This window comes from Schistocerca cancellata, chromosome 3 (genome assembly GCF_023864275.1).
Source record: "Schistocerca cancellata isolate TAMUIC-IGC-003103 chromosome 3, iqSchCanc2.1, whole genome shotgun sequence".
Lineage (NCBI taxonomy): Eukaryota > Metazoa > Arthropoda > Insecta > Orthoptera > Acrididae > Schistocerca > Schistocerca cancellata.
In genome coordinates this window covers 746,441,378-746,454,964 of record NC_064628.1, presented here as the reverse complement: position 1 = coordinate 746,454,964, position 13,587 = coordinate 746,441,378, and positions in this window count along the sequence as shown.

Sequence of the window (13,587 nt, the reverse complement as noted above, 5' to 3'; positions counted from 1 at the left end):
GTGTCTTACCACAATTAACGTGATTAATGATTTTGCTAAGGATTAACTTTCGTTGAACAAATCGTCCTACAAAAATTTAATTCAAATAAAAAAATCAAAATTAAACTAATAGCCAAATTAACGATCTATTTTGAGAAAAGCCCACCACGTAATAACGACATTCATATAAAAAGGAAGAGAAAATATTTTATATTATCATAAATCACGTGAGATCGTCTACGGATGTAAGAATGTTCAAGTGACCACCGATACCAACATCGTTGCACAACTGAAGCAACACGTCCAACTTGAGCGGCAGTTCTCCGAAAGTACCATACCGCCACTAGGAGGGCCACAATTTTTCCTCCTTCAAACTCACCCACTGTACGAAGCACGAGTGCGTCTCCGCGGCATGCTTGCCTTCTTGCTTCACAGGTTTGTATCACACTGATCCATCTGGCTGTGAGCATTCCCTATTAAATGGTAGACAAAGATGGTATCTGTGCACTACGCTATATGTTTGCGAACAACGTCGAAACCATTATGAGTGCATCGACTATTCGCCAAGTGACATATGCCATCATCAGATCGAAATGGACGTCACCTTTCCAGGTGTACTAATTTTATTCTGGCAGTGTATTTATACATCTTTAACATAATTTATGTTATCACTGACTGCTGGTTTTCTGCAAACTTCTTTATACACTAGTTTGAGGTGATACTGTCTTACTTCAAATGCTCCCCACTGCTCCCACCATCATCAACGAGGAAAACACGCACACACACACACACACACACACACACACACACACACACACATATATATATATATATATATATATATATATATATATATATATATATATATATATTCCCCGGAATATCGTTACCCTCGCCCGCTGAGACGACGCGATCATTCTGACGAACTGATGGAACATGGTGACATGGTTCACGTTAATATGCGTAAAAATGAATGCGTTAAGCGATTCGTGGTATTTTAATCTTTTTTTCTTTAAAATGGATCTTGTATCGAATTATGCGTAGTAACATGGAGAGTATTAATCACAACGAACACGTAGGGACTGACAGTTTGAAACTGAAAACGAATTCCAAACAAAGAGGAATATGAAGTCCCTGCGGGTCGTTAGGAAGTACTATACAGGGTGAGTCACCTAACGATACCGCTAGATACATTTTCGTAAACCACATCAAATACTGTCGAATCGATTCCACAGACGGAACGTGATGAGAGGGGCTAGTGTAATTGGTTAATACAAACCATAAAAAAATGCACGGAAGTATGCTTTTTAACACAGACCTACGTTTTTTTAAATGGAACCCCGTTAGTTTTGTTAGCACATCTGAACATATAAACAAATACGTAATCAGTGCCGTTTGTTGCATTGTAAAATGTTGATTACATCCGGAGATATTGTAACCTAAAGTTGACGCTTGACTACCACTCCTCCGCTGTTCGATCGTGTGTATCGGAGAGCACCGAATTACGTAGGGATCCAAAGGGAACGGTGATGGACCTTAGGTACAGAAGAGACTGGAACAGCACATTACGTCCACATGCTAACACCTTTTTATTGGTCTTTCTCACTGACGCACATGTACATTACCATGAGGGGTGAGGTACACGTACACACGCGGTTTCCGTTTTCAATTACGAAGTGGAATAGAGTGTGTCCCATTGGAAACGCGTCGACGAATGTGGTATCAGCATGATGATGCACCTGCACATTCCGCAATTAACACTAGGCTGACCCTTGACAGGACGTTCGACGGGCGTTTCATAGGACGTGGAGGACGCATAAATTGGCCAGCCCTTTCTCCTGATCTTACACCTCTGGACTTCTTTCTGTGGGGTACGTTAAAGGAGAATGTGTACCGTGATGTGCCTACAACCCCAGTGGATATGAAACAACGTATTGTGGCAGCCTGCGGCGACATTACACTAGATGTACTGCGGCGTGTACGACATTTATTACTCCAGAGATTGCAATTGTGTGCAGCAAATGATGGCCATTACATTGAACATCTATTGGCCTGACATGTCGGGACACACTCTATTCCACTCCGTAATTGAAAACGGAAACCACGTGTGTACATGTACCTCACCCCTCATGGTAATGTACATGTGCGACAGTGAAAAAGACCAATAAAAAGGTGTTAGCATGTGGACGTAATGTGCTGTTCCAGTGTCTTCTGTACCTAAGGTCCATCACCGTTCCATTTGGATCCCTACGTAATTCGGTGCTCTCCGATACACACGATCGAACATCGGAGGAGTGGTAGTCAAGCGTCAACTTTAGGTTACAATATCTCCGGATGTAATTAACATTTTGTAATGCAACAAACGGCACTGATTACGTATTTGTTTATATGTTCAGATGTGCTAACAAAACTAATGGGGTTCCATTTAAAAAAACGTAAGTTTGTGTTAAAAAACATACTTCCGTGCATTTTTTTATGGTTTGTATTAACCAATTACACTAGCCCCTCTCCTCACGTTCCGTCTGTGGAATCGATTCGTCAGTTTTTGATGTGGTTTACGAAATATATCCAGCGGTAATGTTAGGTGACTCACCCTGTATATTAAAAAGAGAACAGAATGCTGCAAAATCTTTCAAATGTTAAAATGTGTGTGAACTCCTATGGGGCCAAACTGCTGAAGTCAGCGGTCCCTACAGTTACACATTACATAAACTAACTCAAACTAAACTTATACTAAGAACAACACACACACACCCATGCCCGAGGGAGGACTCGAACCTCCGACGGGAGGGGTTGCGCAATCCGTGACATTGTGCCTCTAACTATGCGGCAACTAGGCGCGGCGAAAAGTCTTTGTTACATTGTTGTTGCCCTTCGATATTCCTTGTTCATTGCGATTCGGAAGTAAAATCTAAACTTCTACTGGGCTGTATAAGTTTAGAATAGCTGAGATTTATTTGGGAGGAGATTATTGATTCTGACACAAAGGAATGTTCACTCCACGTATTTACAACCTATATCTAAACATTCGTTATAATTGCATTCACTTAATTGTGTAGAGAAGGATGCGTCATTATGATCTGTTAGGAATGATGATGATGATGTTTGGTTTGTGGGGCGCTCAACGGCGTGGTTATCAGCGCCCGTACAATTACCCAATCATTGCTCAGTCCAATTTCGCCACTTTCCTGGATGATGATGAAATGATGAGGACAACACAAACACCCAGTCATCGCGAGGCAGGTGAAAATCCCTGACCCCGCCGGGAATCGAACCCGGGACCCCGTGCTCGGGAAGCGAGAACGCTACCGCGAGACCACGAGCGGCGGACGATCTGTGAGGAATGTAATAATATAATAGTGTAACCATTTTACAAATCATGGTGTAATATCTCTTTATATTCTACTAATTATCCCTGCACAATTCTATGAGTGAATTACGTTTCCTACTTGACCATCTATATACTCGCAGAATCGATGCGCAAAGTAGTACACTACTATTACTATGAGCGCATAATTACGCTTTGTAATATTCTCTCTGGTGTGTGTTGGGAGGAATTCTAGGATCTTCTCCGTGCCGAATAGCGGCATTGAATAATTGTAATTTTGCTATCGAGATTACTGGAAGAAAGACATTGGAAATACATTGTATGCTAATCAAGAGAAGATATACTGAGCATTTACATCAAAGATGTGTAAGGAATTTTATTATATATGTATTCTCTAATTGGAAATTTGCACGGAGGTGCCGTTTCCTTGGGAATCAGAAGGGAACTTCCGATGAATTGGAAACGAACCTGCATTTATTAGATCCAATAACTGCATTATTTCATCGGATAATTAAACTCTATCAAAGCAAACTTTCCGCTTGATCTGAGGTTTCCCGACTGACTACGCAACGCAAGTAAACCAAGACATTTTATTTACACAGGATTGCAGATCGCTTCGAATCATCGAGACTGCGGACAAGGAGAGTCATCGTCCTATTCTGATTAAACAAGTAAAGCTTAATTATAACTTTCTTGAGCGACTGTGATCACTGTGATATGGCTGCTTACGAATGAGATCGTTAATAAAACACTAATAACTAACTTTCCTCCTCACCAGCAAACAGTATAAACACAATATTAATTAAAATTATAATGGTGACTTTCCAGCACGCCTTACTTTTAGCTGAATGCACCAGCACGCCTTACTTTTAGCTGATTCCAATCACATCAGTAACTTAAGCGACGGACGCACATAAACAGAGATTTGAGGATTGAAGAATTTTAATACTGTATGGATGAAAGTAAAAGTTCTCTAATCTATCTTGGTATGCTAAAGCGCAGTTGTTAAATCGGTGACTGCTGTCACAAAGGCAGGTTATCAAGATTTAAGTGAGTTTGAACGTGGTGTTATAGTCGGCGCACGAGCGATGGGACGCAGCATCTCCGGGGTAGCGATGAAGTGGCGATTTTCCCGTACAACCATTTCACAACTGAATATTAGGAATCCGGCAAAACATCTAATCTCCGACATCGCCGGGTCCTGAAAAAGATCTTACAAGAACGGGACTAGCGACGATTGAAGAGAATCGTTCAAAGTGAAAGAAGTGCAACCCTTTCGCAAATTGCTGCATATTTCAGTGCTGCACCATCAACGCCAGCCTCTGTGTCCGAGCGGTTCTAGGCGCTTCAGTCCGGAACCGCGCTGCTGCTACGGTCGTAGGTTCGACTCCTGCCTCGGGCATGGATGTGTATGATGTCCTTAGGTTAGTTAGGTTTAAATAATTCTAAGGTTAGTTAGGTTTAAGTATTCTAAGTCTAGGGGACTGATGACCTCAGATGTTAAGTTCCATAGTGCTTAGAGCCATTTGAACTATTTTTGCACCATCAACAAGTGGCAGATTGCGAACCATTCAACGAAACATCATCCATATGGGCTTTCGGGGCCGAAGGCCCACTCGAGTTCTCTTGGTGACTGCACGACGCTGCTTCGCCTGGGCCCGTCAACTCCGACATTGGACTGTTGATGACTGGAAACACGTTACTTGGTCGGACGAGTCTCGTTTCAAATTATATCGAGTGGATGGACGTGTAGGGGTGGGGAGACAACCTTATGAAACCATGGATCCTGCATGTAGCAGGGGACTGTTCAAGCTGATGGAGGACCTGTAGTGGTGTACGGCGTGTGCAGTTGGAGTGATCGGGGCCCGTGATACTTTTAGACACGACTCTGATAGGTAATCCTGTCTGATCAGCTGCATCCATTCATGTCCAGTGTGCTTTCCGAACAACTTGGGCAATTTCAGCATGACAATGTGACACTCCACACGTCTAGAATTACTACAGGGTGGCCCCAAGAATACTATCCTGAGTTAAAACACTTCCGCTAGCCACCAAACTCCCCAGACACGAACATTATTGAGCAGATCTGGAATGCCTTGAAATGTGCTGTTCAGAAGAGATATGCATCTTCTCGTACTCTTGCGGATTTGTGGGCAGCCCTGCGGGATTCATCGTGTCAACTCCCTCCAGCACTACTTCAGACATTAGTCGAGTCCATGCCACGTCGTGTTGCGGCACTTCTGCGTGCTAGCGGGTGCCCTGGTCGCAGGTGATGCTCCAAAAACGACCAGCTTTGCGAAAGAAGCGGCGACACTTTCTGCGCAACCCACCCATCATCTTGCACGACAATGCGCGGGCGCATGCAGCGCAAGCTGTGGCTGCTCTGTTCGGTCGATGGGACTGGGAAGTACTGTACCATCCACCATACTCCCCAGTCTTATGTCATTGTGACTTTGATTTGATTCCGAAGATGAGCGAACCGCCTAGTGGCATTCGCTTTAGAACTGTTCCAGAGATTCGATAGGCAGTAGACCGCTCCATTTGCACCATCAACAGAACAGGCTCTGCTAACGGTATACTACGCGTTCCACATCGCTGGCAACGGGTTCTACTCAACTGTGGTGACTACTTTGAAGGACAGTAACAGGTACAAACATGTAACTCTTTTGTTCGGTTGTGAATAAATAGTTGCCACTATTCAAGTTATAACCTATGTATGATGTGTGTACGGTGCTGGCGTAACGTGTCGAACTAACTAGTAGCAGAATGCAAGAACAAAAACACAATTTTATTAAAATGCTCCAAGTTTAGTGGAGGTCTTTGATTGCAGAGGTAGCTTACTAAAACTGAACCTAGCCGTGAGGAGAGGTGCACAATATTGGTTCAAAGAGGGCAAATACAACAAGGTAAAGGAGAAACTGGGCACGCGAGCCATATGGAGTAAATAATTAAAAGCATGCATTTATAGAGAATGGCAAGAAAACTGGGACAGGACAGAAACAGGAAGGAGAACTTCCAGTTCAAGAATGTTGTACTTCCTTCTGAGTAAGGGAGTGATACACTTCATGTCGGGACATGGTCCGTATCAAGAATGGTTCAAATGGCTCTGAGCACTATGCGACTAAACTTCTGGGGTCATCAGTCGCCTAGAACTTACAGCTAATTAAACCTAACTAACCTAAGGAGATCACACACATCCATGCCCGAGGCAGGATTCGAACCTGCCACCGTAGCGGTCGCGCGGTTCCAGACTGTAGCGCCTAGAACCGCACGGCCACTCCGGCCGGCCATGGTCCGTCTCCTTGCCATTTGCTGAAAACCAGCTTGTGAATGTGGAGCAATTGTCACCCCGGATCATGCGTTTGGGAGTATGCCATTAGATAAAATGTTACAAACCAGCATAGAAACGTCTCCGGTAAAACATCAGTCCATAACGTAGTAAGGAATGAGGACTTGTGGCACAAGTTGAACTCGCTGACAGCAAAATATGAGTTTACGAACTGCAAGCCTACATGTCCGAGAGACAATCATGAAGAGGCCACGTGACGCACAACAGCAAAGCATTCGCTTACAACAACCTTCTGGGCGCACAGAGATGGCCTCGGGGAGACCAGAAAGAATTTCGGGAGATCCTGACAGCAGTCTTCCAATCTCTTCATACTAGGGTAGCTTGGCAGCACAGCCCCTGTGAATTCTGAGTTATGCCTCAGTGCTCCAGAGACTAACTATGCGGATAAAATGAGGAAATTTAGTTTGGTTCTGATATCAACTACAGTAGTGTAGTTTAGTGCGGTGCTGAGTAGTGCAGTGCTGTGCAGTGTACTGTTGTATAGCATGTAGCAGTCTAAACAATAAATTAAAATTTTTTTGATATAGCCTAGCACAATTGACTAGTAGTATGTGACTTCCGGATTCAGGATATCATATGTGTGCGCCATAGGGTCCAAGGCAGAATGTCGATTTTTAAAACTATTTAAATTTTTTTTTCTAAGGAGATATTTTATGTAAATTTTTTCCGTAATATAATGCTTAGTTTCACTAACTCATATGAAATTATGTTAAAATATTACGTGTTACAGTCATATATACCAATTCATGAGTCCACACTGTTTCGAGGTGGTCGCGCCAGTTCCCGTCAGCTCCCCTGGGTCAAAAACTGTCGTACATGGCCAGTATGTGGATGGCTGACCGTCCGGCTATGCCGCGTACTGTTGACACTTTCCCCTTTGCCTTTAAAACGGACGTGACAGGAGGACTGGTGGCTTAAACTCCCTGATCACCAGCCTTTGCGCCAATGTTCTGAATTCAATTCCAACCTCACCGCAGTGTCCCATAGAGTGAGGTCACGTGACGCACGCACTGTGTAGCAGTAGCAGTAAGTTGTTGCTAGCGAGCAATCGCCTGTCTGCTCTGGTCTGGTGTATCATGTTGGCTGGGCCGGTCGCGGTGCAGCGATGCCGGAGCCTCAGTATTATTGTATAAGGTAAAAAGTAGCCTCGCGCATATCTAGTAATGTTATGTAAGCTCCCATGTAAATCTTTTAAAAATGTCCTAATAATAATCTTCGTGATATAAAGTAATTTAAAAATTTAAAAAAAAACATTCATTTCAATTTAAAGAATTTACCAATTTCTTCAATCCATGATCATTCCTATTGTTGCAAAAGAAAAATCTGTTGCTTCCTTTCATAAGATGACATATCTACTAATTTCTTCAATCCATGATCATTCCTATTGTTGCAAAAGAAAAATCAGTTGCTTCCTTTCATAAATGACAAATCTATCGGCCAGCATTGCACAGAGCTGTGTCGAAAAAATTTTTATATAAGAGCAGATATATTCGCCGTTTTTATTGAGGTAAGAATTTTTCCTTTTTTTTATTCAGAATGATCTTACAGGGCCATGACGCAGCGCTGCTGTCGTCCAAATTCTACCAGGTTACTGAATTCATTTTTTCTGTTTAGAGCTTTCATTAAATGGGAAATAAATTTTGTGTGGAGGTTAAATGTGAATGAATTTCTGTAGGGAGGTTATAAATGGGAACCAGTTTTGTTCCGAGGTTACACAAAAATTAGAATCACTATCAATATTATTTATTATTGTATTATAATTATTTTTGTGGGGAGGTTACACTTGGCTCAGAACCATTATCCATAATAATTATACAAATTATTTTGTGGGGTGGTTACAAGCTTGATGCTATTCGCGAGGAGTAGGCGATAAGCCGGCACCGGGTTTCACCCTCTCCCTCATCTCATTATCTCCAACACGAACGGGTTTCCAAGAAGGGACGTCGAACAGATGTGCAGAATTATAGACCTATACCTCTAACGTCGATCAGTTGTAGAATTTTGGAACACGTATTATATTCGAGTATAATGACTTTTCTGCAGAGTAGAAATCTACTCTGTAGGAATCAGCATGGGTTTCGAAAAAGACGATCGTGTGAAACCCAGCTCGCGTAATTCGTCCATGAGACTCAGAGGACCATAGACACCGGTTCCCGGGTAGATGCTGTGTTTCTTGACTTCCGCAAGGCGTTCGATACAGTTCCCCACAGTCGTTCAATGAACAAAGTAAGAGCATATGGACTATCAGACCAATTGTGTGATTGGATTGAAGAGTTCCTAGATAACAGAACGCAGCGTGTCATTCTCAATGGAGAGAAGTCTTCCGAAGTAAGAGTGATTTCAGGTGTGCCGCAGTGGAGTGGCGTAGGACCGTTGCTATTCCCAATATATATAAATGACCTTGTGCATAACATCGGAAGTTCACTGAGGCTTTTTGCTGATGATGCTGTAGTATATCGAGAGGTTGCAACAATGGAAAATTGTACTGAAATGCAGGAGGATCTGCAACGTATTGACGCATGGTGCAGGGAATCGCAATTGAATCTCAATGTAGACAAATGTAATGTGCTGTGAATACACAGAATGAAAGATGCTTTATAATTTAGCTACAATATAGCAGATCAGCAACAGGAAGCAGTTAATTCCATAAATTGCCTGGGAGTAGGCATTAGGAGTAATTTAAAATGGAATGACCGTATAAAATTAATCGTCGGCAAAGCAGATGCCCGACTGAGATTCATTGGAAGAATCCTAAGGAAATGCAATCCAAAAACAAACGAAGTAGGTTACAGTACACTCGTTCGCCCACTACTTGAATACTGCCCACCGGTGTGGGATCCGTACCAGATAGGGTTGATAGAGAAGATCCAACGGAGAGCAGCGCGGTTCGTTACAGGATCATATAGTAGTCGCGAAACCGTTTCGGAGATGGTAGACAAACTCCAGTGGAAGACTTTGCAAGAGAGACGCTCAGTAGCTCGGTACGGACTTTTGTTGAAGTTTCGAGAACATACCTTCACCGAGGAGTCAAGAAGTACATTGCTCCCTCCTACGTATATGTCGCGAAGAGACCATGAGGATGAAATAAGAGAGATTAGAACCCACACAGAGGCATACCGACAATCTCTCTTTCCACGAACAACACGAGACTGGAATAGAAGGGAGAACCGATAGAGGTACTCAAAGTACCCTCCGCCAGACACCGTCAGGTGGCTTGCGGAGTATGGATGTAGATGTAGATGGCACTACACGCACACATTTAATCTCCACCCAACAAAAACACTTACACAATAATTTCGCGAAAGATAGGTGGGTGCAGGTGCGGAGGATAGGGAAAACCTTTGCAATTAGGCGCCTGAACCTGTCCTTCGGTGTCTCCCAGCTATTTATGTCACACGAGTTTACTATCCTGTACTTACCAAAACATGAGCAACATTCGATCTTTTCTGTATCTTCATAAAAGACTACAAGAGTTTGTAAGAGGTATGTGCTGCCTGCGAATCTGAGACCAAAGAGCAGTGTTGACTGCAGTACGAACTGTGTAGCAGTAGCAGTAAGTTGTTGCTAGCGAGGAGTCGCCTCTCTGCGCTGGTCAGTCCTGTCTGGTGTATCGGGTTGGCTGGGCCGGTCGCGGTGCAGCGATGCCGGAGCCTGAGTATTATTGTATATGGTAAAAAAGCAGCCTCGCGCATATCTAGTAATATTATGTAAACTTACATGTAAATCTTTTAAAAATGTCCTAATAATGATCTTTGTCTAATTTCTAACAAGCATTCATTTCAATTTAAAGAATTTAATATATATATATATATATATATATATATATATATATATATATATATATATATATTTTTAATGCATGATCATTCCGATTGTTGCAAAAGAAAAATCATTTGCTTCCTTTGATAAATAACAAATGTATAGGCCAGCATTGCACAGAGGTGTGCCGGAAAAGAGCTATTGTAAGAGCAGATAGTTGCCGACTTTATCGAGGTGAGAATTTTTGCTTTTTATTCAGAATGATCTTACAGGGCCATGACCCAGCACTGCTGTCGTCCAAATTTTACCAGGTTACTGAATTTATTTTTTATTACGAGGTTTAGGAATTTTTCTGTTTCGAGCTTATTTTAAATGAGAAAAGAATTTTGTGGGTACATTAAATGGGAACCAATTTTGTTCAGAGGTTACACAAAAAATAGAATCATATTATTATTATTATTATTGACTTTTTTTTTCTCAGACTTAAGTCTGGTTAAAAATGGAACGTGACGCGAACCTCGGTCAAGCGTGACTTCCTTGTAACTGTATGGTATATGTTATATTGCATTTAGGAACTTTTGGGTCATTGGACATGTATCAATAATTACAGATTTTTGTAGTTGTATATATATGTTTGGATGTAGCTGTATTGCATTGATGTACTGGTGAATATTGTGAGGTATGACTCCTGTAGTTGATAGTATAATTGGGATAATGTCGACTTTATCCTGATGCCACATGTCCTTGACTTCCTCAGCCAGTTGGATGTATTTTTCAATTTTTTCTCCTGTTTTCTTCTGTATATTTGTTGTGTTGGGTATAGATATTTCAATTAGTTGTGTTAATTTCTTCTTTTTATTGGTGAGTATGATGTCAGGTTTGTTATGTGGTGTTGTTTTATCTGTTATAATCGTTCTGTTCCAGTATAATTTGTATTCATCATTCTCCAGTACATTTTGTGGTGTGTACTTGTATGTGGGAACGTGTTGTTTTATTAGTTTATGTTTTATGGCAAGTTGTTGATGTATTATTTTTGCTACATTGTCATGTCTTCTGGGGTATTCTGTATTTGCTAGTATTGTACATCCGCTTGTGATGTGATCTACTGTTTCTATTTGTTGTTTGCAAAGTCTGCATTTATCTGTTGTGGTATTGGGATCTTTAATAATATGCTTGCTGTAATATCTGGTGTTTATTGTTTGATCCTGTATTGCGATCATGAATCCTTCCGTCTCACTGTATATATTGCCGTTTCTTAGCCATGTGTTGGATGCGTCTTGATCTATGTGTGGCTGTGTTAGATGATACGGGTGCTTGCCGTGTAGTGTTTTCTTTTTCCAATTTACTTTCTTTGTATCTGTTGACGTTATGTGATCTAAAGGGTTGTAGAAGTGGTTATGAAATTGCAATGGTGTAGCTGATGTATTTATATGAGTGATTGCTTTGTGTAATTTGCTAGTTTCTGCTCGTTCTAGAAAGAATTTTCTTAAATTGTCTACCTGATCATAATGTAGGTTTTTTATATCTATAAATCCCCTTCCACCTTCCTTTCTGCTTAATGTGAATCTTTCTGTTGCTGAATGTATGTGATGTATTCTATATTTGTGGCATTGTGATCGTGTAAGTGTATTGAGTGCTTCTAGGTCTGTGTCACTCCATTTCACTACTCCAAATGAGTAGGTCAATACTGGTATAGCATAAGTATTTATAGCTTTTGTCTTGTTTCTTGCTGTCAATTCTGTTTTCAGTATTTTTGTTAGTCTTTGTCTATATATTTCTTTTAGTTCTTCTTTAATATTTGTATTATCTATTCCTATTTTTTGTCTGTATCCTAGATATTTATAGGTATCTGTTTTTTCCATCGCTTCTATGCAGTCGCTGTGGTTATCCAATATGTAATCTTCTTGTGTTTTCCCTTGACTATGCTATTTTTCTTACATTTGTCTGTTCCAAAAGCCATATTTATATCATTGCTGAATACTTCTGTTATCTTTAGTAATTGGTTGAGTTGTTGATTTGTTGCTGCCAGCAGTTTTAGATCATCCATGTATAGCAAATGTGTGATTTTGTGTGGGTATGTTCCAGTAATATTGTATCCATAATTTGTATTATTTAGCATGTTGGATAGTGGGTTCAGAGCAAGACAGAACCAGAAGGGACTTAATGAGTCTCCTTGGTATATTCCACGCTTAATCTGTATTGGCTGTGATGTGATGTTATCTGAATTTGTTTGGATATTAAGTGTGGTTTTCCAGTTTTTCATTACTATGTTTAGAAACTGTATCAATTTAGGATCTACTTTGTATATTTCCAATATCTGTAGTAACCATGAGTGGGGTACACTATCAAAGGCTTTTTGGTAATCAATGTATGCGTAGTGTAGGGACCTTTGTTTAGTTTTAGCTTGATATGTCACCTCTGTATCTATTATCAGTTGCTCTTTACATCCTCGTGCTCCTTTGCAGCAGCCTTTTTGTTCTTCATTTATAATTTTGTTCTGTGTTGTATGTGTCATTAATTTCTGTGTGATGACTGAAGTTAATATTTTGTATATTGTTGGTAGGCATGTTATGGGGCGATATTTAGCTGGGTTTGCTGTGTCTGCTTGATCTTTAGGTTTCAGATAGGTTATTCCATGTGCAAGTGTATCAGGGAACGTGTATGGGTCTGTAATGTAACTGTTAAATAATTTAGTTAGATGTGAATGTGTTGAGGTGAACTTCTTTAGCCAGTAATTTGCTATTTTATCATTTCCAGGGGCTTTCCAATTATGTGTAGAATTAATTGCTCGGGTGACTTCATGTTGCAAAATTATCACTTCAGGCATTTGTGGTATCATCTTGTATGTGTCTGTTTCTGCTTGTATCCACCGTGCATGCCTGTTATGTTGTACAGGGTTTGACCATATGTTGCTCCAGAAGTGTTCCATGTCTGTTATGTTTCGTGGATTGTCTATTTTAATGTGTGTGTTATCCATTGTTTGTTTATTATTATTATTATTATTATTATTATTAATTAAATTTTTTGTGAGATTACACAAAAATTAGAATCATTAACCAAATAATATTTAAAATTATTTTTTGTGGGGAGGTTACAAGTTAAAGAAATGAAATAAATTGCATAAATGACCAGAACAGATAACTCCAATGGCCGCAGACTCTTATTTACATCA